This window comes from Heloderma suspectum, chromosome 11 (genome assembly GCF_057233095.1).
Source record: "Heloderma suspectum isolate Gila_16-S chromosome 11, 16-S_ref, whole genome shotgun sequence".
NCBI lineage: Eukaryota > Metazoa > Chordata > Lepidosauria > Squamata > Helodermatidae > Heloderma > Heloderma suspectum.
In genome coordinates this window covers 19,920,401-19,946,980 of record NC_139468.1, presented here as the reverse complement: position 1 = coordinate 19,946,980, position 26,580 = coordinate 19,920,401, and the positions used below count along the sequence as shown (strand labels likewise).

Sequence of the window (26,580 nt, the reverse complement as noted above, 5' to 3'; positions counted from 1 at the left end):
GTTATTGCCAATCTTGCCTAATACGGTATCTCCTAAATTCTCTGCGGAGGACATAATTGCTCATTCATTCACTTAGAATAAGTCAGTCTTTTTATACACAAAAGCCTTTTGCGCAGATAAAGATTGCAGTTACAGAGAGTGCTATCAAGTACCTGTAAATGGCAACAATAACAACAAAACCATGTTTTGCTCCAGCCTGGGAGAACCTCTTCTTGAGGCTCAAGAACAATAACAGCCCAGAGCATCATTCAACTGCCTGTGGTACTAGAGCATGATCTGAATTGTTGATACCGAACAAGGTCATTTTTTCCCCCTTTCTTTTTTTTAGAAAGGAAAGCATTACAAAGATGAAGAAACAGTGCTTTCCTAAAGCTTTAAAAGCCCTGTTCTTGCTTGAAGAAGGGCGGGGCTCTTAAAACAGAGGCTTGCAGTCCAGCAAGAGTTCCGCCACGCTCAAGAGACCACGCAACATCACATGGTCCTCTTGGGAGTCCAGGAAGTGTTTCCGGGCTAAACGTCTCTGTGTAAAGAGCCTAGGGATGTCGCAGATGCCCAACTGGGTCTTCAAGTCCATGCCCCCCCCAATCTGCAACCCCCAGACTGTGCCCATCAAGCCCCTGCCCTCGTTCACGCCCACTCAGGCCCTCCCAGACTCACCGCAACCCATCTGGGGAGCACCCACCATCTTCCTCTACTGCTGCTGCATAGAACAACTGCGCCCCTCTCTGCCAAGCGCTGGCAGAGAGGGAAGCAGTTGCTCTCAGTGGCAACCACAGGATGAGACCTGAGAGGGAAGCACCATTGAAGCTTCCCTCTCAGTTCCCATCCTACTGCTGCCAAGCAACCCTGCCTCCCTCTGCCTGTGCCCAGCAGAGAGGGATGCAGTTGCTCTCTGTGAGCTGACTGGGAAGCAGCTCACTGGGGAAGCGGGTGGCCACTCACAGGAGTTCTTGTGAACCACCAGCCGGCTCGCGTCCCAGCATGAGCAGGTGCAGGCAGTGGGCGGGGATCTGGCGAGCAGGTCATAGGGCAGACTCAGGTGAGTACACCCATCCCCAAAAGAGCTTCACCATGGTGCAACAGCAAGCAGGACATGTTCAGAGCTAAAAAGCTGAGAGCAGATCCCTTGGCCGCCTCCTACATTTGCAAGGTAAACAGAACATCTGTCCCTCCTCCCCAGTGAGACATTTTGTCAAAATCCTCCCCCTCCCCAGCCTCTATTGATGGAGTCTTAATTTCAGTGGCAACCCCCACAAACTGCCAAAAAATAAAGCCACAAATATTTTGGCACAGCATTACAATTTTCCTAACAACAATATATTGCGCCCGGTTAAAATGCAAAATATTTTGGGCTAACTTGGTCCTGAGTGGTTAATGAAGACCCATCTGCTTTACAAAAGACCTGCTCCAGGTGAAGACCAAAGCAGCTAGAACTAGTTTCTTGATGTGAACAAACACAGCTGCTTGCATGTTTGGACTCTCCTTGGGGGCATAGCTATGGAGATTCTCATGATGAGCATCTGCATCAAAATTCACCACTATACTACTGGGCAGAGGAAGGAGCAATGAGAGAAAAGTAACTGAGTAGACTGCAACCTGACTAATAATAGTTTCATATTGGAAGTAGGGATAGACATATCAGTCTAAGTTTGTCTTGTCTCAGTCTCACATATCTTCAAAGCAAGGTGCATTCTGTTTCCATATTAACTTCTTTTTCTAAGAAAACATGAAATTCTATTGTGTGTGTTTTTAACTATTGATCTACTTACAGTCTTCCAAGGTGGTCCAAAGGCTGCCTTTTAATCAAAGTTTCTTCTTTTTTAACTAAGTAATATCCACTTCAAATGGTGAGAAAGTGTGGTTGCTGCCACATTCATTGAAACTGAGGTTGCAATGACTCTTGGGAGTGACAGGTCCTGTCCCTTCCAGGGAACTGATACAAGAAAATGTGTCTGCTCTCAGGTACCCATGGGACAGCCATCTTCTTTCCCAAACAATCTCATTGTACTACTCACACTTTGACATTATACAAGAAAAGAAGATGGCAGCTGTATTTCGAACACTGATTTCCCAGCATGCCAGATTGTGTAGAGTGCCTCCATGGATACAGGAGGCTCTCCTCTTCAGAAAGTCACCTTACATGAGTACAGGGTAATGAAAGTGACAACAGAGAGGTGGGGCTCTCCCCCTCATTTGTTTAGTATACTCAGATGTAGAACTCCTGAATAGGGCTCCAGTCTAATGTACAAGGCACAGTATGCAATAGGCTGGATATACATTGGAACTAGGGATGCTGGAGAAATTCGAGATGGAGTAAAATGAGCTCGGATTTCTAAGCATCCAACCTGCGGAATCCACTGCAGAATGACCGCCTCAGACCACACAGAGTCCATGGACCGCCATACCATGCTGGACATACCCACCACATTAGGGATGCTGAAAGGTTTCATTCAGTCCACATTTTTAAGTAATCCTCCACTTTGGTTCACGCTTTCTGGACTAATACATAAATTGGAAACAGTTATACTGTGGCAGTGGCTTTCGCACATGACTCATTTTTGTGATACAGTTCTTGGCTAAACGCTAGGGATGTACAAAAATTCTGCCACGGATCTTGGGGAGGCCGAATGCCAGCGCATTTGGCCCCCTGAAATCGGTGGCGGAATGGCCTGCCACCCCCCTGCCACCCCCCGGGACGAGACTTACCTTGGGCGGATCTTCCTGGCGGCGGCAGCTCCGGTGGCGGCTCCAGCAGCGGTTCGGCGGCAGCGGCAGCTGGTCTTCCGACCGGCTGCCGCCACCACCATTTCCAGTTTTTTTTTAAAAAAAAAACGTGATAGGCTACGTAAAGACTTACGTAGCCTATCACGGCTAGGTTTTTTTAAAAAAAATGTGATAGGCTACGTAAATCTTTACGTAGCCTATCACGGCTGACTTTTTTTAAAAAAAACAAAAATGCGCGTACGCAAATGGTGGCGGCCATGGCCGCCGCCATTTGCGTTCCTTATTTTGGCACATCTTAGTCTACGTAAACATTTACGTAGACTAAGACGGCGAAAATAAGGGGAATGCAAATAGCGTAGCATCTACGCTATTTGCATTCCCCTTATTTTCACCGTCTTAGTCTACATAAATGTTTACATAGACTAAGACGTGCCAAAATAAGGAAGGCAAATGGCGGCGGCCACGGCCAACGCCATTTGCATACGTGCGGGTTTTTGTGGGTTTTTTAGTCAGTCGTGATAGGCTACGTAAACATTTATGTAGCCTATCACGGCTGACTGCAGGGACGCAAACGGCAGCGGCTATGGCCGCCGCCATTTGCATCCCTGCTAGCCAGCGGCCGGATGTCTGGCTGCTGGCGGAGCCGGCTGGCGGCTCCACAGAATCCCTGCGGAGCACAGCCAGCCAGCCAGAATTCCAGGGGGGAGGTATGGAGTGCCTCCCCCCCCAGCGAGGATTCCAGAGGGAGGGACGGAGCGCCTCTCCCCCAACCATAAACATAATCGGCGAAAGGTAAGTACCTTTCGTACATCCCTACTAAACGCGCACACACACACACACACACATGTGTGTGTGTGTGTGCGCATTGGTGTGTGTGTGTATGTGTGTACACACACACATACACACACACACACATGCACAATTTAGGAGAAAGCATACGAAGATATGCATTTTAGGGTGAAATGCACATGATGTGTATTTTGTGAAAAAATGTGTGTTTAAATTAAGGGAAACTTCCACATCTGTTGGGTTTTTTAATTAAAAAATGCAGATTGATGTGGAAATGGAATGTAACACAGATGTGAATGAATACTTTCAAAGTTGATGTGAAGTGGAAATAGACCTTACTGTGTCTCCCTATGCCACATGGACCAGGGTCATCACATTGAGACACACTTTTCACAGTTTCCACATTCCCAGCATAAACATTAGTAAGCTATGGATTTGTACAGTTTTGCAGCATGACAACATTGATGAAAAGCTAATGTATTCTTCTCAAAAAAGCATAATTGCTTTATATCATGGGTGGAGAAGGATAATTTACTGAATGTCATTTCATTAATTAGCAACAAGTATGAAAGCCTGGAATGCATTAACATCTATGATCTTCAGTATGACCGACTATTCAACAGTATTAATGCATTAAAATAGCTTAAATATTGAAAAGACTTTCTGAAGAAACCAGAATGACCTGTGGGTGCAATCCTATGGATTGTGCTCCTGCTGGATGGAAGCCTCTGATCTCAGAGCCTTCAAACAATCCTGTTCCCTGCCAGGCTGCTGCTCACAGGATGGGAGGAGTGAGAGAGATGATTTTGCCTCCTTCCTCCCACCCCTCCAGATACAAAAATCCATGTTTTTATCAGCAGTGGGCAGGGGTAGGTGAAGGAGAGGCCATATGATTCTGAAGATCCTGGTATCTCCTCCCCCCCCTCCCTTTCCTGGCCACTGGAACACCCCTTTTTGAATCTTTATGAGGTTGTCCAAGGTCACTGATGCAACCTCAGAAAGCAGCCACCATAGTTCTTTCCAATATATAGGTCTCCCCCTTCTGAATCCAATATAGGTCTCCCCCTTCTGAAATCATAGCAATGCTTATGGCCTAGGGATGGGGAGAATATGAAATATCCTATGGTCTCTGGGATGCTCTCCAGAGACATAGGATTGCACCCTTAGAGACCAGTCACATCTGTCTGAGGGTGGAAGAATGGACACCTCTGATCTTGAAGGCTTCCCAGTATCCAGGGCCCTGCTGGGCTGCTGCTGGCAGGGCAGGAGGAGCAATGGAGGTAAATTTCACCTCTCCATCCTCTTTTACAGCTAGATGGGCCTTGGAGTTATGCTGCTGGGAACAGGGGCAGGGAGACCGTTGGATCCAGTGGATCCACAGCCCCTCCCTTTCCCACCCACCGGCACACCCCATCCCTTGCTCAAGGTCATGACACTGACCTTGGGTAAGTTAGCCACTGTGGAGACTTCCATGGCAGCTGGGAGAGACTTGCAGTCGGAGCTCTGACATCAGATTGCCCTGCTAATGCTTAAGAGGACATGATGTGACCTTATACCTAAGCAAGCCTGTTCTTAAAAAGCACCCATGGCCCTCTCATTGCTTTCAATATTTCTTCATTCATCCCACAAATTTGGAAGGTCTATCACAATAATCTACAACGGCATCTAACAAAAGGTTTGTGGCTCACAGGGGAGCCTTTACTCCCAGGTCTTTGTTTTCTGTCTTATCTTTCTTCTTACTCTCCTGTGGATCTTAATTTGGTTGCTATGGAAGCAACTTTCAACATCCAATTAGTGGATATAAATCCCACTGAAGTATGCTTAGCATTAGCTTAGGCTACCACTGGGTATTTCTACAAGCATCAACTGAGGGGGGGGGGAGGGCAGTTAACAAGAGAGTCAGATAAGTATTGTCGTTCATTTCTGATGTTTACAACCAAGAGACAATCATAGCTCAAGGTAGCCCCCAAGTCCCTTCCTGGTGCTTGTAATATTCAAATGAACACATCTTCTTGCCACCAACACAACAGGAATAGATAAAAATCCATTCCTCTGGCTCTGAAACACGGCTTGCGGTTTCAATCTCTTATGAGACATGGGGACATTAAAAAAACAAAACAAACAAATTATCCTACAATGACACTTGGGGATTCTGAAAAGAAAAGAAATCAAGGAATACCAGAAGAAAATCTTGAAGGACTTTTAAATCATCAGACCTCTAAAAGGGGCAGGGGGAGCCTACTTTGACCAGTCATCTATGTTAGGGGGCTGCCCAAATGAAGTTCAAGTCAGTGTGCTTTCAAAACTGTAGAATTCTATTCAAATGGAGAAGGATAAGCTGTATTTTACCACTGCAATTCTTTTTAGACTCCCCTTCCCCCTTCATCTTCTGCCCCTTCCGGTGGCCGGATCTCCCTCAAATTGATACTTTTGGCACCTCTCCCCTTCCCCTCCCTCCTCCTCCTCTGCCCCCTCCACGTGATCTTTCCAAAGTTGATACATGTTGGAGCCCTGTCTGGACTGCTAAGAGATGGACAGAGATGCTTCGTAGGTGATCTGCTTCAATTCAGAGCACCTCGGTGCTGTTCTGATCTGCTTCGTAGCAAGATGAGGCACCTCCAAATCCGCCCCCTTCGCCTTGCTATTCAGGCTTCAGACAGAAGCGGTGCACAGCCCTAATATAAACACAACCTTCAGTATAGTCTTTCCAGTTGCCAGTGGATTACAGCAGGAGACATTTTATTAGAAGAATCTCTGCAGATGTTTTTATAAGTGAGTATGGATGAACAGGACTTGCTTGCAGTGTGGAATGTTTTGCAGGTTTTGTAATGCTTAATTGTATGTGCAGGACTTGTTGCAATGTTGTTGTTGTTCAGTCGTTCAGTCGTGTCCGACTCTTCGTGACCCCATGGACCATAGCACGCCAGGCCTTCCTGTCCTGCGCACTCTCCCGGAGCATGCTCAAGTTCATATTCATTGCATCCGTGATGCTATCTAGCCATCTCATCCTCTGCCGTCCCCTTCTCCTTTTGCCTTCAGTCTTTCCCAGCATCAGGGTCTTTTCCAGGGAGTTTTCTCTTCGCATTAGGTGGCCAAAATATTGGAGCTTCAGCTTCAGTATCTGTCCTTCCAATGAGCACTCAGGGTTGATTTCCTTTAGGATGGACTGATTTGACCTCCTTGCAGTCCAGGGCACTTGTAAGAGTCTTCTCCAGCACCACAGTTCGAAAGCATCAATTCTTCGGCGCTCAGCCTTCCTTATAGTCCAGCTCTCACAGCCATACATTACTACTGGGAAAACCATAGCTTTGATTAGACGGACCTTTGTCGGCAAGGTGATGTCTCTGCTTCTTACCATGCTGTCTAGGTTGGCCATAGCTTTCCTCCCAAGGAGCAAGCGTCTTTTAATTTCATGGCTACAGTCACCGTCTGCGGTGATCTTGGAGCCCAAGAAAGTAAAATCTGTCACTGCTTCCATTTCTTCCCCTTCTATATGCCAGGAAGTGATGGGGCCAGATGCCATGATCTTAGTTTTTTTAATGTTGAGTTTCAAACCAGCTTTTGCACTCTCCTCTTTCACCCTCAACAAGAGGCTCTTGAGATCCTCTTCGCTTTCTGCCATTAGGGTGGTATCGTCCCTTGGCAAGAATACTGGAGTGGGTTGCCATTTCCTTCTCCAGTGGACCACATTTTGTCAGAACTCTCTGCCATGACCTGTCCGTCTTGGGTGGCCCTGCACGGCATAGCTTATGGCTTCACTGAGTTACGCAAGCCCCTTCGCCACAACAAGGCAGTGATCCATGAAGGGGTGTTGCAATGTGCCTCCTTGTTTATTTATATATTTTACTTATGTGTTCTCCTACCTCATTTTATTATTCTTGTCATTACAGCACCATGAGGAAGGCCCTATAATAATAAAAGAGGTTGAAATGTATTGGGCTTTTTACTAATAAAACCTTGTCCAGAATCCTGAGATGATTCTCTCTTCCTTGGTGCTACCACCAAAAAAGCCCTGTCCTATGTTACACACCACACTTCCAATAAACTAAAGTTCCAATAAGCGTTTGGACACTCAGCACAAAACAGAAAGAATAACTTTGCCAGTCTTCTCCTAAATCTGCTGGAACTTTCAAATGTGGAAGAGACTACAGCAAACCCTCTGGCTACTGTCTGAAGTGTTAATATTGTTCTAGAGAGCCATGCTGTTTGTACATGGTCTGAGCTTTTACTTTAACCTCTCCATATCGTCTGTGGCTCTCTCTACATTTAACTGACACATTGCTTCTCTGCTTTGGGAACGCACTGTATTCATGTTTCAAACACCTGAAGGTGTTTGTAGGTGCAGAGATAGAGCCTGGGCTGACATCAGAGTGTTTCCTTGATCGTGAAAGAGGCTTTTCTTTTTTTTCAACAGGCATTAACATTTCAAAAGGAAAAGCAAAACAACATGATGTGCTTCCATCTCTAACCTCTGATCAGATTGTGGTCACATCCGTCTGAATTTTGCTACACATCTTAGTGGCTCTATGTTATTTTGAGGAGAAGCAAACAAATAATGTTTATGTCATCTGGGACTATACCTCCAGTATCTCCTGCTGACATACAGAATAACGCAACTCTTTCTCTCTCTTTTAGCCATCAGAGAATATCATCCCTTTTCATATTCAGCTATGCTTGGTGCCTAGAAAACAAGGCAATGGCGCGACCTTTTTTCATTAGCTGGAAAGAACCTAGTAAAACTCTGCCTCAGACAATTTCAGATTTCCTCACAAGTTTCTAATGCACAGCAGGGGCTAATGAGATAGACATGTAAGTCAGTCTGCAGATGCACACACACATGCCATCACGAAGCTAATCATCATTTCCCCTCTGCCATGACTATTTTGTTTTAAACAGAGTGACCTAAAGCGATCACTAGATGAAGAATACCTACAGTACAGTACAACACCTTAACTTGTGCAGTTCTCTCTGTGTGTGTGATTTCCTGATCAGTCACTTGAGCACCTGGAGTAGTGTGTTCAGTTCTGGGCACCGCACTTTAAGAAGGATGCAGACAAGCTGGAGATGGTTCAGAGGAGGGCAACAAAGATGATCAGGGGACTGGAAACAAAGCCCCATGAGGAGAGACTGAAAGAACTGGGCATCTTTAGCCTTGACAAGAGAAGACTGAGGGGAGATATGGTAACGCTCTTCAGGTCCTTGAAAGGTTGCCACAGAGAGGAAGGCCAGGATCTCTTCTCCATCATCCCAGGGTGCAGGACACGGAATAATGGGCTCAAGTGACAGGAAGCCAGATTCCGGCTGAACTTCAGGAAAAACGTCCTGATGGTTAGAGCACTATGACAATGGAACCCATGACCTAAGGAGGTGGTGGGCTCTCCCACACTGGAGGCATTCAAGATGAGGCTGGACAGCCATCTGTCGGGGATGCTCTGACCTGGATTCCTGCATTGAGCAGGGGGTTGGACTCGATGGTCATGTAGGTCCCTTCCAACCCTACTATTCTACAATTCTATGATTCAAAGACACTAGCTCTATGCAGGCATGCAGCCACACAGTATGTAGATTGTATGACAAGCAGGTACAACAGAGTCCTCTCCATGCCTGGAGTACCTGTACCCAGTGGAGGCTGGTGGCTCTGATTTCGCTGAGGCTGTCAATCCATTCTGGGTTTCCATCAGAACCAGCCAGAACTCTAAAAGTCCTATCCAAAGTGCTGAACTCTTTCTCCAAAATGGGTTCCACACCTTGGATCACTCCTTTAGACTTTTGGCTGGTTCTGATTGAAACCCAGAATGGATTGACAGCCCCATCAAAATCAGAGCCACCAGCCTCCACAGGCTGTACCTGTTGGATTTGGCTGCTGCAGCCTGCAAATGGGTGGGAATTTGTTTCAGTTTGTGAGTTTTGTTAAATTCTTATCAAAAACAAAGTTCTTCATATTCCAAGTGAGGAAGAACTTGAGATTTTAAAAGTCTGAATGCGGGAGAAAGTGAAGCTGACAGATTTGCCTTCTCTAGGCTATGGCTGCTCGAATCAACAAAATGCATGCTCACTAAAGTCCTCCAAATTCCATCTTGAAGCTCATTCCAGCTCAAATCTGTATCAGATTGTGAGCTTTGTTGTTTTTTTCCCCATGAAAATAATCTGCATTTCCACGCATGTATTTCCAAATATACATATGAATTGTGCGCACCTTTGAAATGCACACATTCTTCTCCCATTGATTAAAGTGTTTTTGTATGAATTTTTCAAAAGAGCACATTTCTTCACATGCATTTTTCAAATGTACACATGCTCTCAAGTGCTGCTTTGGGGGGGGGGGTCTGCAAATCACATTGCAAGCTTGGAAATGTATGGACGCCAAGCACAGATTGCATCTGAGTCTGTGTTTGGTCTAGAAGGTGAAAACTGGGTAAAAATCCTGATAAAAAATGAACTGAAATGAATTTCTCATACATTGCTGCCCTAGGCAGGGGGAGTGCACACACAGAGGCCCCACTCCCAAACATCTCCACACACCCCAGTATGTACTCTTTGAGCATTTAGTGCAAAGACCTGAAGAGGTTCTGCAACAAGTGCATCCAGTTCCAATGTCTGCTACCAATGTCTCTTAGCCATGATGGCTACCTGGAAACACAAAAGAAGGATCTATATCCAGCTTGTCCCCCTAGTTCCCACAGTGGAATGAGGTGCCAAAGGAATACCTGCATAAGAACTCAATGCAGAGTTAGGCTAGCTATATAGGCATAGCAGGGCTACTGAGAAACAAGGGGGAGGAATCAGCATTCTCCATGGAGCCCCAACGTTTGGAGAAGGAGTAAAAATATTTGTGGGGGGATGTAAGTGGGGGGATCAGTTCAATGAGGACTGAACATGTTCAGTAAGCACAGAATGCTGACTGACAGTTGGCAGAGGCAACTGAGAACTGAGGAGAGGGGAGAATAGAATACAGTATCCTCTAAAAGGGCATGGCTGTAATCCTGGAGCATTCAACGCTGCAACCTTTTCTTGCAGGTCCCACTTCCATGGATCTAGCGTGTGCTACACTTTTGCCCTCCCCCATCCCCATTTTCATGTGGGGGGAGTTCAACCCACAGCACATTAAAACATCAGTGGATGTGGCTTGAAAACTTGGAATGGGGCTTTCTTCATAACTATAGGCGCCATTATGATGTCAATAGAATTCTTTCATATCCATCCTAGCATTTACAATATCACAAGCAGCATTAGAATATCAATGGAGTTCCATTGTGTTTGCCGTTTTATTTTTCTCTCTCCATCCTCCTGGGAAAATAGACAATAAACACAGTGGCACGGCACGGCTGCTGAATTTAATCCTAACAATGCCAAGGAAGCTTTGAGCTAAAACCAGCTCACCATCTTCAGTTTGTTATATTGTGAATGAACATTATATTCATTCACTATATGAATGGTGTGTAAGGATCCCTGCAAGATGTACAGCAGACATACAAAGAGAGTTAATGTTGAAGTGGCTCACAATGCCTTGGCTAAGCCTCCTCAAGCAAGACTCTTCATGTATTACTCTCTCAGAATTTCCTATGCTGAATAATAATGGTCAGTTTTGTTTTTAAGAGAGATGATTGCAAGCAAGATTGCTTTTCCTGGAGCAAAGCATCAGAAGGAGAAGAAAGCCTGAAGCAGTTTCTTTCAGTGCAGTTGAAATGTTTTAGTATTCTAATGATGGACTCATTCTAAATATACATTAATGGAATTAGAAATATACATGTGTATGCATTGAATTCAATCCCAACCTCTGCACAGTGTCATAAGTGTCTGCACAGTGTCATAAGAACATAAAAGCTGTGCTGGATCATACCAAAGGCCTGTTCCCATAGTGGCCAACCAGATGTCTATGGGAAGCCCACAAAGCAGGACATGAGGACAATAGCACCCTCCTGCTCATGTTCTCCAGCTACAGGCATACAGAGGCATACTGCCTCCGATGCTGGAGATAATATTTAGCCATCATGACTATTTACCACTGATAGCCTTCTCCTCCATGAATTTGTCTAATAATCCCCTTTTAAAGCCACCCACGTTGGTTGCCATCACTACATCTTGTGTAGTATAACTCCATAGTGTAACTATGTGTGGTGTGAAGAAGGACTTCCTTTCATATGCCCTGAATGTCCAACCATTCCAGTATTATGAGAGACAGAGAAGTTTTTCCTATCCACTTTCTCCACACCATGCATACCTTAATTCGCATCTAGCGTGTCCTGCCTACTCCCCCCGCCCCATTTTTCCCTCTAAGCTAAAGAGTGCCAAACATTATAACCTTCCTTCACAGGAAAGTTGCTCCAGCCTCTTGAACATTTTGCACTTCTTCCCTGCACCTTTGTCAGCTCTTCAGTATCCTTTTTGCATGCAGTGACCAGAACAGTACACTGGTGAGCTGATCTGTGAACCTCTGGGGTCCTGAACACGCCTCTAAGGAGGCTTACCTGTGACCAGAGTTCAGAAATTAGGTTTTATGGAGCTTAAGCAGCAGTCTGGACCAGACTGTGCAGGACCCGGAACAACTCCCAGTGCAAACATCAGAAGAAAGAGGTGGTATGCCGGGATCGGCTAACTAGGGCCACTCTTTATTTAAACGTTATCAAATGAGAACTAAAGCATGCTTTAGCTGTGCAGGAATGGGCTAAGGTGGATGTAGGGATGTTGGAGGAATCCGTCCAGGGGTTGGATTTTTTAAAAAATGCATAAATAGAAATTTAAGCAAATTGTGGCTGCACTTGGCACAATTTGCACAAACTCTGGCTATAATGTGCATAATTTGCACACATTTCAGCTGTAATTTGTGTAATCTGCACAAATTGCAACTGAAATTTGCAAAAATTAAGCAAATTGATGCTGAAATTTGCACGAATTGCTATTTATGCATCTCTCCCCCCCACCAAGCAAAAATGTTTCCAGATTTTTGGGAAGAAACCCACAGCTCAGTTGCAAATGCAAGCCGAGTCAGGGATACCATGGAAATCTGCTGAGCCCAAAAAGGGCTGGATTTTCTGGCAACAGACATCCGCGGGTGAGAACTGACTGGCCACTTCCACCTCAAATGCCAGGTTTATGACAGGGTTGGGGGAGCTTCACCCTGGCTTGGGGTTGGACCAGATTTGTGCTGGATCAACTGCTGTCATGGAAGTGAACTTCCCCACCCTCTCCTTTCCATGGCAACCCCTCCAGCCCCCTGAATTCTACGCAGGGAGTCATGATGCCCTGTGGAATGGGGTGACCTGTAGTGCGGGGGTAAGCAGAATCCCCCAAAATCAAGCAAAGGGACCATAAGCAGGTGGAGCCCATCTTCTCATGGAAGGTCCCTTCCAACTGGAAATATTGCTGCACCATTCATTCCATAGTCATCCATTCCAGAAGTGGTTGAAAGAGAGCTTCCACACATGATGATAACAGCAACCTTTAGAGAAGACAAAGAGAGAAAGGAGGCAGACTCCAAGGAGCGTACATTCTAAAAATACACAGAGGGTAAGTGCTTTCTCAAAACTCCAGCAAGCACAAACGGAACTTGCTTTTCAGAATTGGAGGAGCATCCTTGACTCCAAGTGCCTAAGTGAATGGGAGGCAGCTCTTCTGGGGATGCTCAGTGGGTGACAAGATGTCTGCGGTAGCTAAACTGTTAAGGCGTTCATTTTTCAGCCCTCACTTCTAAGAGTAACGCTTTCCTGAGAACTCCCACTGAAGTCAGTTGGAGGATGGATGTAACTAAAAGACCTCTCAAGTGGAGCTAGTGGTGCCATAAATCCCAAAATTACACATTTCCCAGTCTGGTGGGAGGGTTGTGGGAATGTGTGTATTGCAACCGAAACTCTCCCCACGACCTGAGTTCGATCCCAGCGGAAGCTGGGCCTCCGGTAGCCGGCTCAGGTCGACTCAGCCTTCCATCCTTCCGAGGTCAGTAAAATGAGTACTCAGCTTGCCGGGGGAAAGGTAGTCACGACTGGGGAAGGCACTGGCAAACCATCCCGCTACAGTCTGCCATGAAAACGCCAGCGCAAGCGACGTCCCTCTAGGGGTCAGCAATGACCCAGTGCTTGCTTTCCTTTCCTTTTGACCAGCATCACCGTATCAACCGAGGCACCATAACTTTCACAGACAGGGCAGGGGAGGCAAGAGAGTTTAGTAGTGAGGAGAATAGTCACAGCAAGCTTATACTTCATGATAACTATTGCTGAGTTGTCAATGTAGGTCTGACTGTCTGTTTTTAAAGGGAAGGCATCATGTGACTTTGGCATTCCCTCTTTTTCTGATGTTCAGGCTGTGTGTGCCAATGCTTACGTTGCCAGAACAACACTATGCACACACAAGGAAGAGAGATGGATCAGCAGAGTCAAGAGAATCCCAAGGTTTGCAGAACTACCCCCCCAAAAGGAAACCTTGGGGGGGAGGTCCTTAAAGGGGGGTAAAACCCTCGAGGTAACCCCAGTGAAGATTGAGCATGCTCAGTGGCCATATAATAAAACGCTGACTCACTGTTTGGTTCTGATAGAAAGTGTGTGTGTGTGAGTTGGGGATAAAATGGATGGAATTAGAAATACTCCACACTGCAATGTTTGGGACATGCTCATGAGCTGAGAACTGCATCGGAGAATTTGGAGAAGAGCCAAATCTGCAGGATCATTGCATGTCGATCCACGCATCAGTTGCAGAGGCACGGATTAGATCTGTTTGTATTGGAATTCACAAGACTCAGACACCTGAAGCATAGGGCTGTATGGAGTTTGGATGTATGGATCCAAGGGATGTCCCTATGAAGGACAAGGGATGGTGTATGGATGTATACACCAAGTTTGGGTGTATGGATCCATGTATGGGGATGTATGGAGTTTGGATGTATGGATCCAAGGGATGTCCCTATGAAGGACAAGGGATGGTGTATGGATGTATACACCAAGTTTGGGTGTATGGATCCATGTATGGGGATGTATGGAGTTTGGATGTATGGATCCAAGGGATGTCCCTATGAAGGACAAGGGATGGTGTATGGATGTATACACCAAGTTTGGGTGTATGGATCCATGTATGGGGATGTATGGAGTTTGGATGTATGGATCCAAGGGATGTCCCTATGAAGGACAAGGGATGGTGTATGGATGTATACACCAAGTTTGGGTGTATGGATCCATGTATGGGGATGTATGGAGTTTGGATGTATGGATCCAAGGGATGTCCCTATGAAGGACAAGGGATGGTGTATGGATGTATACACCAAGTTTGGGTGTATGGATCCATGTATGGGGATGTATGGAGTTTGGATGTATGGATCCAAGGGATGTCCCTATGAAGGACAAGGGATGGTGTATGGATGTATACACCAAGTTTGGGTGTATGGATCCATGTATGGGGATGTATGGAGTTTGGATGTATGGATCCAAGGGATGTCCCTATGAAGGACAAGGGATGGTGTATGGATGTATACACCAAGTTTGGGTGTATGGATCCATGTATGGGGATGTATGGAGTTTGGATGTATGGATCCAAGGGATGTCCCTATGAAGGACAAGGGATGGTGTATGGATGTATACACCAAGTTTGGGTGTATGGATCCATGTATGGGGATGTATGGAGTTTTGATGTATGGATCCAAGGGGTGTATGGAGTTCCATAGGGATGTATGGAGGTTTGGATGTGTAGGATGTATGGAGTTGTATAGGGATGTATAGGGATGTATGGAGGATGTATAGGGATGTATAGTTGGATGTATAGGGATGTATGGAGTTTGGATGTATGGATCCAAGGGATGTCCCTATGGATGTCCAAGGGATGTCCCTATGAAGCATAGGGATGTATGGAATTTGGATGTATGGATCCATGTATGGATCCAGCATAGGGATGTATGGAGTTTTGGATGTATGGAGTTCGATAAATCAATTCCGTCTGGGTTTCATGGATTGTCACACATCTTTCATTCCATTTCCTGCACATTGATGGAATCGGATATTTTTTAGGGATGTATGAGGAGTTTGTCCCATGTGCTCAAGTGTGCATTAATGCCAATGTGCTTTAGTGCAAGAGTGCATAAGTGCTAATGTGCATTAGTACAAATGCAAATTTGTCCAATCCCCAAAGTAAAAAAACAACAATAGTTCACATGTCCACAGAATCCATGCAACTTGGAAAAAGTGATCCACTACAGAACCTGCAGGTCGGATTCAGAGAAATCTGAACTCATTTGAATCCATTGCAGATTTCTCCAACATCCCCACTGAAGCATCCCTACTTATAAGGTCCCAGAACTAATTATCATAAAGGAGATGGTACTGTATGTGAAGATGCTTTGAACAGCTTTCAGCCAAGATGATAGGTTGGAATTTGTTTTAGAAGTTCTTTTCCCACTTTCTTTTTTTCCCCCCCTTTTACTCTCTCTCTCTCTTTTTCTTTGCACAGATAACCTGCTCCCTTCATTGCATACCCACTGGGACCATGTGGGATTGCCCTACTTTTTAAGCTCTAGCAAAATGACTGAAATTGCATGATTTGGGGAACTGCTGACAATGGCCAGAGCCTACGTTTGTGGCAGGATGTGCCATAGAGGTTCCTTTTGTCCTGAGACGAGAGTAGCATAGGCTGAAAGCAGTGACTGTTCTTTCAAGCATAGCAGCAGGACTGAAAGTGTTGAAAAACCTAAAAGTACAAACACACACACACACACACACCCCAAAAGCAAAACCAAACCGAAGGCAGAATCAAAATTTCTCCACAGGGGAAACTGGTTTACACAATTGCCAATGAAGACAGACTTTTTTGTAGGTCTAGCTGAAATTTCTCAGAAGAACGTTTGATTTTTCTTCCTGAAAACATTTCAGATATTTTCTTTTTCTCACCCTCCTAAAAAATCAAGACCACTTCACAGAATTTTCTTTAAATATTCGCCACCACTGGGGGGGGGGGAATGGCTTCCATTTCCTTCCCACAATGCCCCAGAAAGATGCTAAGTCTGGGACATTGTAGGGGATACAAAATAGTGGTGAGGCTTCCAACACAGTCGCTGCTGAGGTCCCTTGCAGCAGCAGCAAAAAAAGAAGAAAAAAACAAGCAGGGGGGAGGAAAAACAGAGAGAAAAAGAAATTGTGCCACTGCCAGTGCTAATGGTGACCCACCCCCAAGAAACTACTGGAGAATGTATCCTTCCCTGGGGCAAACTGGTGAAGTGGTGTCTCCCCTGTCCCCATTCTTCTGCCCACAGATAGAGCATAGGTTTTAAAGAGGCCATTTGCACAGAGCTGTAGGTTAAAGTTAGCACTGCAAGTTGCCAAGGTTTGTACTGTATCCCAACTAAACAAATAATGAAAATTGGTGGCATCTGTGCTCTCTAGTTGTGTGGACAAGTCTGGAGTAATAAGTAACAAGGACCCCTTGGATCTGCATTGGCCCACTCATAGGGCAACTGACACCTTGGTCCCAGGCTTCTGATATTTAGGCCACAATCCTATGCATGTTTGGACAGAAAAAAAGTTGTACAACTCCCAGCATTCTTCAGCCAACATGGCTGGCTGTGGAATGCTGGGAGTTGTAGGACATTTTTCTGCCTAAACATGCATAGGATTGCACCCTTAATATCCAGGTCCACCCTCCAGACAACTCAGATGTGGTCATCCAGTGGTTGTGTCTTCTCCAGCCACAGCCAGCCATTTTCTGTTGCCTAATATAGGCATGTAGCATCAGTATCAGCCAAGAAATGACCAAATGAAAGTTGTATGTTTTGCCTTACTGGTCAAATGGTAGTTTGGAAGGGGGAGATTCCAAAAGGTATGGGAGGGAAGGATTAACACTAGGGATGCTGGAGAAATTTGAGATAGACTAAAACGAGCTTGGATTTCTAAGAATCTGACCTGCGGAATCCACTGTTGAGCGACCCCCTCAGGCTATGCAGAGTCTATGGACTTTTGGATTTTATTTTTTATTTTTTTACTTTCCTGAAAATTACGCTTATTCATTTGTAGGAAAATCCATATGTTTCTGCTGAGCAAACGTTGAATGGAATGGGGGACAAATACGCTAAACGTTACGTACTAAGGTAAATTATGTAAATTGTTATGAAGCTCCTTATGTAATTATTTGTGTATTTTTCCACATGATGAAAAAAAGAATCACATCCGTCTGTGAGCGGACGATGGAACAAAAGGCACCTGAAACACAGACGTCACAGATTTTACACAGTCCATACATCTCTAGTTCACACACACATACACACACACACACACACACTGCAGAACCATGGTCCCAATCTGAAATGCACCTCACATCCTTGTGGTTGCACTCACTATTTAAAAAAAGGTGCAAGAGATGCCATCACAGATCTCCTGCTATCTCTTCTAGATTGGCCCTCATATTTGGGATGTAGCCAGGAAGGACAGTGACTCTCCCACAAGGCAAGAGGAGGGCCAGGGCTGCTTTGGAGGGCTTATCGGGGGAGAAGGGTGAGCTAGGAGTAGGGCCAGCATCAGGGTGGGCAGTGTTGGGCACCTGCCAAGGTCCACATCCCAGTAGGGGGTCCAGTGCCAACTTATGGAGCTCAGTGGCTCTGCTGATGCTCCTCCTTCCTGTTGCTATCATTTGCCCTGCCCTCTGAGCACGATGTGAGGAGAGCAAGGAGAAGGAACGGTAACCTGGGTGTACACCAGAGACAACATTTGGTTTGTACCCTGCTTTGGTGCTTCAGAAAGATGCCCCGGTTTGGTTCAGACCTCTTTGGGCTTGAATTTCAACTTGGGCCCATTTGGGGCTTGAATCAGAACCTCGCTTCAGAAAATCAGAAGCTTTGTGTCTCCCAATTGGCTATAATGGGGGAATCAACAAATGCTGTAACCTCCTAGCTTTTTTTGAGAGAACTGGATTCAATTTGCAGGCATAGCAGATGCTTCTTAAACCAGGGATGGACAACTTGTGGTCCTCAATATGCTTTGGCCTACAGATACCATCAGCCCTAGCCAGCACACCCAATGATGAGGGATGATGGGAGTTGTAGGCTAAAAAATCTGGAGGGCCACAAGTTGCCCACCCCTGTTCTAAATGGATGAAGTCTGACAGATTTCAGACAAATTGCTGTGGGGAGATGGGTGCAAGGAGCCATTACATTTTTTCCAGTGTAATGGCCTATAACTTTTTATTGTTATTTCTTGGCAGAATTGGATGATAGTTGCCCCTTCTGAGAGGATGGACCTTGTCAAATTTCAGACATATAGGTCTGTGTTTTGGGTGTGGGGGTCACAACTTTGTAAAGTTTTCAAAAAGGGATTTACTAATCCCCCTATATGTTTTCTGGATAATTTATATGAGAATGACATATGTCAAAGAGGTCTGTAGGTAACTAACATGCAAAGTTTCAGAAGGATGGGTGCAGGGGGGTTATGCAGGGGCAGACTTTAAAATTAGGGGGAAAGCTATTTGCTTCCCCATTATCCCACCCCCATATTTCCTTGGGAATCTTTTCTGAAAATGGCATACATCATAGAGATGTAGCTAGATATGAAACCTAATGTCAGAAGTATAGGTGCAGGGGTTAGGGGGATAATGAATGAGAAAAACAGTTCTGGCACTTTGTTTTGTTTTGTTTCTGCTCAGCCAACAGTGCCCAGGTCATAGAAACTCCTTCCTTGATAGAGCAGATGGATGACATTTTTTGAGGAAATATAAGAATGTGCACTCTCTAGAGCTTGTACACACTGTTTAGTGCAAGGGGAGACTTTAACACTGCATGCCTTGCTCCAACCTTCTGGGAGGTGGCATGGATTGGGCCCAGAGGAAGTTGAACTGACAACATCAACAGTGGCAATCAGGAGAAGGAGGGGGCAGTCAGACAGCCAAGACACTTATATGATCATCTTGCCCAGGCGTATATTATGATGTTATGAATGATACCTCCAGGTGTTACGAACAATACCTCCCAAAAGCACCAGAAAACATGGACAATGTTTAAAGGTGTCAGGATCAGGCCTAGACTCCCCACGGAAACTGAAGAATCGGAATCGGAGGTGCAGTTAGAAGGAGAAGAGATGGGTCAGAGAGTGGGAGAGGAAATTCCCCAAGAGGCTCCTAGAGCCAGAGAAGAATCTTCCCAAGGGCATGATAATCAGTGTGCTAGGCAACTCACAGAGGGGAGAGGGGAGACTTTGCAGATGCAAGGCCCTGCCATTGCCCAAAGAGGGAAGAACAAATGAGGGAACTGAGATGCTCTACCAGATTAGCCACTCACCGAAGACAATGCACGGAGGGCCCTCCCTGAAGGAGGGACTGAGGAGGAAGCCCTTCCAGTTCTGTGTAGGACACATAAGGTTAGTTTAGCAGCATCTCTCTCTCTCTGTCTCTGTCTCTCTCTCTCTCTCTCTCTTTCCCTTTCCCACCAAAGTCTTCCTCTCATAGAGAACTCAGGATTAGTAGCTAATTAGGCCTGGGGCAGTTTGGGGCAAGTTCTGAGTCTGTATTGTCTGAAGGACTAGCTGTTTAGCACAATAAAGGCCTATGAGTTGGAGACTGGGTCTCTGGTGATTACACCATAGAGACCTGGGAATTCCTGACAAGAGGTTCTTGGAGTTGTAGTCCAAAACATCTCGAGGGTACCAGGTTGTCTACTCCTGACCTTGCCCAAAACCTCTCAATTTCTCTCTCTCTCTCTCTCTCTCTCTCACACACACACACACACACACCTCAAAGCCACCCGGAACCAACATTGTCTAGAAAGGGAGTGAATGACAGTTAGGAGATGCCATAGGACACCCCAGGAACAACCTTGGCTCCATACAACCCACCTCAACAAGGTTGTGTGAGTCAGGAATTGCTCCATCTTCTTAATTGACATCTTAAAGCTGCAAGCTGAGAAGCAAGCCAGGGAATGCTTTATAATTACCTCCCCCCCCCCCCCCAAGCTGTAATAAACTTTCTTGGAGCAAGTGCTTACTATTTTATTGCCATTCTGAAATCACTGCTCCTTTCGAGGTACAAAGTGTCCTCTTGACACCGTAATGAAAGTGCATTCATACATGTCAACTGCAGCAATTATGAACTTCAGACAAATGCGCAACGAAGAATTATTCAGTCCCTTTTTTCCCCACTGCTGACATTTTTCAAACATGATGTGCATATTAGAAACACCCAAAGGTGTGAGGACTGTTTGCTTTAGCTGCAGATTTTTCAGCTCTCTCAGGTATTTGGGATAATAGAGAGGGAGAAAGGGAAGGAGGGAGGGAGGGAGAGAGAGAGAGAGAGAGTGAACACAGAGTGAAAGTCACTTTCACTACGTAAAACACGTCTCTTATTTAGATTTATAGCCTATCCTATCCCTAAGGCTCAAGGAAAGATTTCATTATCTCATTAATCCTCACAACAAACCTATGAGGTAGGTCAGTATTACTGCCACTTGATAAATGGGGAACTGAGATTGAGAAATAGCTCCTTGCTCAGGGTCACGTACAAAGTGCCAGGACTCAAAGCCAGATTCAAGTGCAAAACAGCAGCTTGTAGACAAGATTACCTCATATTTTCTGTAAGTCTGAAGCTGCGCAGAATTGATGTACCTTCCCCATCACCAACTACCTCCATAAACATTTTCAGAAAATTTGACCCCCTCCCCGCCCCCCTGCAACTCTGTTAATCTTATACTAAAAGGGTTAAAAAATGTTGCTAGCAAAAGACTGGAGATGGACACAACCCCGGATTCATATTTAAGACTCAGACTTATGTTCCAGACCCTTGGCCTCTGGGCAATTAGACCTTGAAGTTCTGATTCTATATTAATTGATGTTATCTCACTAAGACTCTAAGGGTGCAATCCTATGGCCACTAGAAAGGGGCTAGGTGGCCACAGGATTGTTCAGTTTCTGGGAACTGAGCTCGGTTCCCAGAAAACTGCCTCCTCTCCCCCTCCCCCACCACCTCGTGGTGGCATGGATCATCCACAGGCTCAGGTGAGTAGCGCAGAGCAGGGCAAAAGGGGGTGTTCCGGGGGACAGGGAGTGTGGAAGTGCCAGTACAATGCTTCCTATGCGTCGTCTGGCCTCCCCCCACCCTCGCTTCAAAGACCCACAGCTAGACAGCTGAAATCAGCCATCTAGCCACAAGTCCAGGGTGGCCAGACCATAGAGGAGAAGATCCCCTCAGCTCTCCACCCACCCTGCATTGGATAGGCTGTTGCCTCCGAGTTCAGAGGTGGCCGCCTCTCCACAAAGGATTGCTCCCTAAGATTTTGCAGGACTCATTTTGAAGACAGGGAAAACAATGCAGCTGTCTTTACAAGCAGCTTCACAGAGCTTGTTCAAGGCCATGGTGTGCTGGCAGAGTGTCTGAGCAAAATGAACAGAAGAACTGAGCATGCTCCCATGCCTACTAAGAGGAGGGAAAGTACTATTTTGACATTTCATGGTGTACACACGCTGACACAAAACCCCTTGGGGGTTGGGCCCCTCTTTCCTTAAGCACTTACACACACACAAAATGAGAGGCTTCAGTCTCACGCCTTTTTAATTAATTGTTTGCAGGTTCATTACAGATGCAAATCCTCAAAGGCTCTCTGGCTGCAAAGGAATGCCTCCAGGGGATTCAAATGGGATCACCGAAAGTTGCCCACAGTTCGAAAGGGAGGCTATCTGGCTAGGCTAACTTAGGGAGGGAGGTCCCGCCTGTCACGCGATGCTTCCCTGTGTAGCCTCTCACGCATCGCTCACGGGTTCGACCATCTGAGCTCCTCCCCTGATGTTGCCCTCTTAGCTCTGCACCGCCGCCTCGCATCTCTTAGGTCACAGTCCTCAAGCCCCTCCTCCTCCTGCTCGCTGCTTCTCACAGAGGGGGGCAAAGAGGAGGCTTCATGCATGGCCATCTGGGAGTTGGCAACCTGAGAAGCATGCCTACCCATATCTGAACTGGCTTGTGAAAAGTCCTCCCCCAGTTCTGGCTGCTCTTCTTCTGAATCTGAGCTGCTAACTATCTCCCTGCACTCAGAATCAGTCATGACACCTGCTGATAAGAGAAGGTCTTTACTTGATGCTAGTTGGGTGAGGGAAGCTGTTGCCCTGAGCATGAGCAACAACTGGGAGGAGGTGTTCGAGTGGATATGACTAGGGATGTCAGAGACTTCTGCCACGGATCTCGGTGAGGCCAAATGCCAGTGCATTCGGCCCCCTGAAATCCGTGGCAGAACGAAACTCCCCACCTCCCCACCCACAAAAGGCGCACGAAATAGGACACCTACCTGCTGCCGTTCATGCTGCTTTGCGAATGGCGGCCGCATTTGCGGCCGCCATTCGCTTCTTCATTGTAACCGTGATAGGCTATGTAAATACTTAGGTAGCCTATCACGGCTAACGCAGGGACACCATTTGCGTTCCTGCAGAGGCCGTGATAGGCTATGTAACTATTTACGTAGCCTATCACGGGGAAAAAAAGGGAACGCAAATGGCAGCGGCTGTGGTGGCCGCCATTTGCGTTCCCCTTTTTTTTTTTGCCTTGATAGGCTGCATAAATAATTACGTAGCCTATCACAGCAAAATACAGGGACAGAAATGGCGGCTATGGCGGCTGCCATTTGCGTCCCTGTGCAGGCTGCCCAGCGGCGGCTGGATGTCTGGCTGCGGGCGGCCGCAGCCGGTGGCTCCGCAGAGTCGCCGTGGATATAACCAAATATGACTGAAGATGACCACAAGTTTAAAGTAGGGATGTCAGAGAAATCCGCTGCGGATTCAAATGAGGCCGGATTCTTTGGAATCTGGCCTCAGGAATCCATAGCAGATTGGGACCACTTACCTCTGCTCCAGGAGGACTGGAGGCGGAACAGCACTCGGCTGCTTCTTGCCAGCTAGAGCCGTTCGCCTCCTCCCTGTCCCTGCCGATTGCCAATCTTAAAAAAAAAAAAAGGCAATCGGGAGGATGTGCCCATAGACATATAAGCAAAATACAGCGGTGAATCTTGCATTTAAGCCTATGGACTCATAGACTTAGACACACGATTCATGACTCTATTTGGGTCTAAGTCTATGGGCATATCCTCCCGATCGCCATGTTTTTATTTTTTAAAAAACATGGCAATCGGCAGGGACAGGGAGGAGGCGAACGGCTCTGGCCGGCAGGAGGGAAGGTGAGCAGCCCCCCAAGCCAGGTTCCTCCCCCCCCCTTTCACTCTAGCTTCTACCTTTACTCTTCACATGCCTACAGGAACTTAATAATACTTTAGCTTAGCTTTTATATTCAAGTAAGGTGCAGAAGGAAGTAACAGGAGAGTTAACAATTATGTTGTTTATGTTTAGACAGAAAAAAAGGCTTATTTCTCCCAGCGTTCCCCACCCAACACGGCTGGCTGGGGAATGCTGGAAGATGTAGGCCTTTTTTTCTGTCTAAACATGCACAGGATCACACCCTTAGTTTAGTTTAGTTTTAGTTTAGCTTTAAACCGCAAGTAGTAAACAGGAAAAAGTTGGAAGGAGGAGTCATAACAATGTTAGAAGCTCAAGCTGTTATCTTATTAGCTAAATTCATAATACCAGCTTTGGCAATTGCAATTCTTTTAATTAATCTCCTATTTTTCTTGTGTGCTTCTTTCCCTGTAATCACAGTGAAAGTTTCCAAAGCTCATGTATCCACCATGCCACCTCCTTTTTATTTTGTACTTTTTTTCCAAAATAAAGCTTAAATAGATTCAGTTTACAGTTTTGTCTGTTGTGATGTTTGTCTGTTGGGATTAGCTCAGTCACCCACTGGCGTGTTAGAACCTGTTTGGTATAGGTTCTGAAGCTAAACAAGACCAAATTTAAAAACTCCACCTTTGGGATGACTTTTAGCACTCATAACAATGTTTGTTTGTTCATTAATATTGCCCTCACTTGCCCTTCAATGACTTCACACTAAACAACTTGGTACCAGGATACCTAGCAGACCGCCTCCCCTTATATATGGGTGTCATATAACTCAGATGACATTTAAGATCTTCAGGGGAGGTCCTGGTGGTCATTCCAAAAAGAACAGAATGTCACCATGAAGAACCTCAATGGAGAGCCTTCTCTGTAGTGGCACTCACCCTGTGGAAAACCCTCCCCCATGCAGTTCGGGAGGCAGAAAATGTAACATCTTTTAAATGCCTTCTGAAAACACACCTTTTCACACAGGCTTTCCCTGGGCTGTAACTGCTGCTGGGTTTTACCTTGGTTTTACTTGGTATTTTAACACTTTTAACAGTTCTATATTATGTTTTCAAGTTGATTTTATGGTTTTGATTGTGAACTGCCCAGAGAGCTTCAGCTATTGGGCAGTATAAAAATGTAATAAATAAATAAATAGATCATCATGAAGCCAGATTTGATTGGCTATCTGCCACTGTGACATCATTCTGTTTACTGTGTGTCCCTGATGGGCTGGGACTACTTTCTCCTTATGAAGTGGCTCATTATAAAAAGGAGGAAGGAGGAACCAGGACCACAGTTAGGTGATGAAGGAGGAGGTAAGACAGCCCAAATAGAAACACTGCAATGAAAATGCCTTACTGTAAAGTGCTGGAAGGTATAAAGTGCCTTAGTGTAAAAGTGTCTTAATGTAAAAGGCACTTTAGAGTAAAGTGTAAAAGGCACTTAGTGTAAAAGGCACTTAGTGTAAAGTGCCTTAGTGTAAGGTGCTGGGAGGCATATTTCGGGATGTCACAGAAATCCATTTGGAATGTAGCCCCTGAGAGCTTCTCCAAATGACATTCAGCCGTTGGACTGAATGAGGTTCTACAACCTCATTTGTCATCTCCCTTTCAAGCTTTTTGACACACTCCATGTACTTTCCCCCCTCTTTTTTGCATGGGACAATCACAATGGAACTTTTGTAGACCATCTCTGGGTTTAATTCCCCAACAATTTCTGAGGAAAGTAATATGTAACCACAAGGAGACATTTGGGTGATTTCCTCCCTCTCTGAATGCAGCCTTTTCAATCTGACATCTCTGCTAGGAGTAGGACCAAGGATAAAAATGGCTTCTCGAAGGCCCTGAATTTCTAAAGGACCATTTATAACCATGAATTATATATGTTTATAGGCTTTCTGGAATTGCTTGCTCAGTGGGAGCAGCTGTGGGAAGAAGGCAAGAAAGGAGGGAATGGCGAAAGCCCTGCATACAATGAACAAGTTTCTTCAAGTGTCTGTTTCATCTCCATGGCCTTGAAATTTTCCAAAGCTGATACAGCATCATCATTAAGGCCTAAGGATGTACAGATTTTGTAAAATCTGTTCCATCTGCATTTTGTGGATTGTCAGGTGCCTTTCATTCTGTCATCCACTAATTGATGGCATTGGATTTTTTCCAATTTCCTGAATTGGCATAAATTTGCACTTGTGAAAATGCACAAACCCCCCCCACCATGTGCAATCCCCTCCCCCAAATGTGCATTTTTATGCTTTAGCCTATGGGGGAAATGCACATTTTTGGCCCATGTTTAATAACTTAAGAGCATAAGAAGAGCCCTGCTGGATGAGACCAGGGGTCCATCTAGTCCAGCATTCTGTTCACACAGTGGCCAACCAGCTGCCCACGGGAAACCCACAAGCAGGACACAAGTGCAACAGCACCATTCCACCCATGTTCCCCAGCAACTGGTGTACATAGGCATAGGGAAGGTGAAGCAGGACATGCCGCCGCCGGGCGGGTACGGGCCCATTGACTACAAGAGGAACTTGCCCCGGCGGGGGCTCTCAGGCTATAGCCTGTTCGCCATTGGAATTGGGACCCTCGTCTATGGCTATTATTCCCTTGTGACATGGAACCGAGAGAGGTGGCGCCTGAACATCGAGGACCTGGAGACGCGAGTGGCCATCTTTCCCCTTCTTATGGCTGAGGATGACCGCAGGATGCTACGCATCTTGCGTCAAAATCTCAACGCGGAGGCCAAGATCATGAAGGACATCCCTGGCTGGCAGGTCGGTGAGTCTCTGTTCCACACCACACGCTGGGTGCCCCCCACGCTCGACGAGCTCTTTTACCTGCACCCGCAGAGCGTGCTCGACAACGCTAAATTTGGTTGCCAGTTTTACGTGTGAGCGGCAGCAGGGTTTGTGTGAACCGCCCAGAGA

The 26,580-nt window shown here is 45.9% G+C and overlaps 1 pseudogene; it reads left to right on the top strand.

Annotated features, from left to right (window-relative positions):
* Nucleotides 1-2,100: 2,100 nt before the first annotated feature.
* LOC146337111 (NADH dehydrogenase [ubiquinone] 1 alpha subcomplex subunit 13 pseudogene) lies at nucleotides 2,101-26,580 on the top strand (annotated as a pseudogene).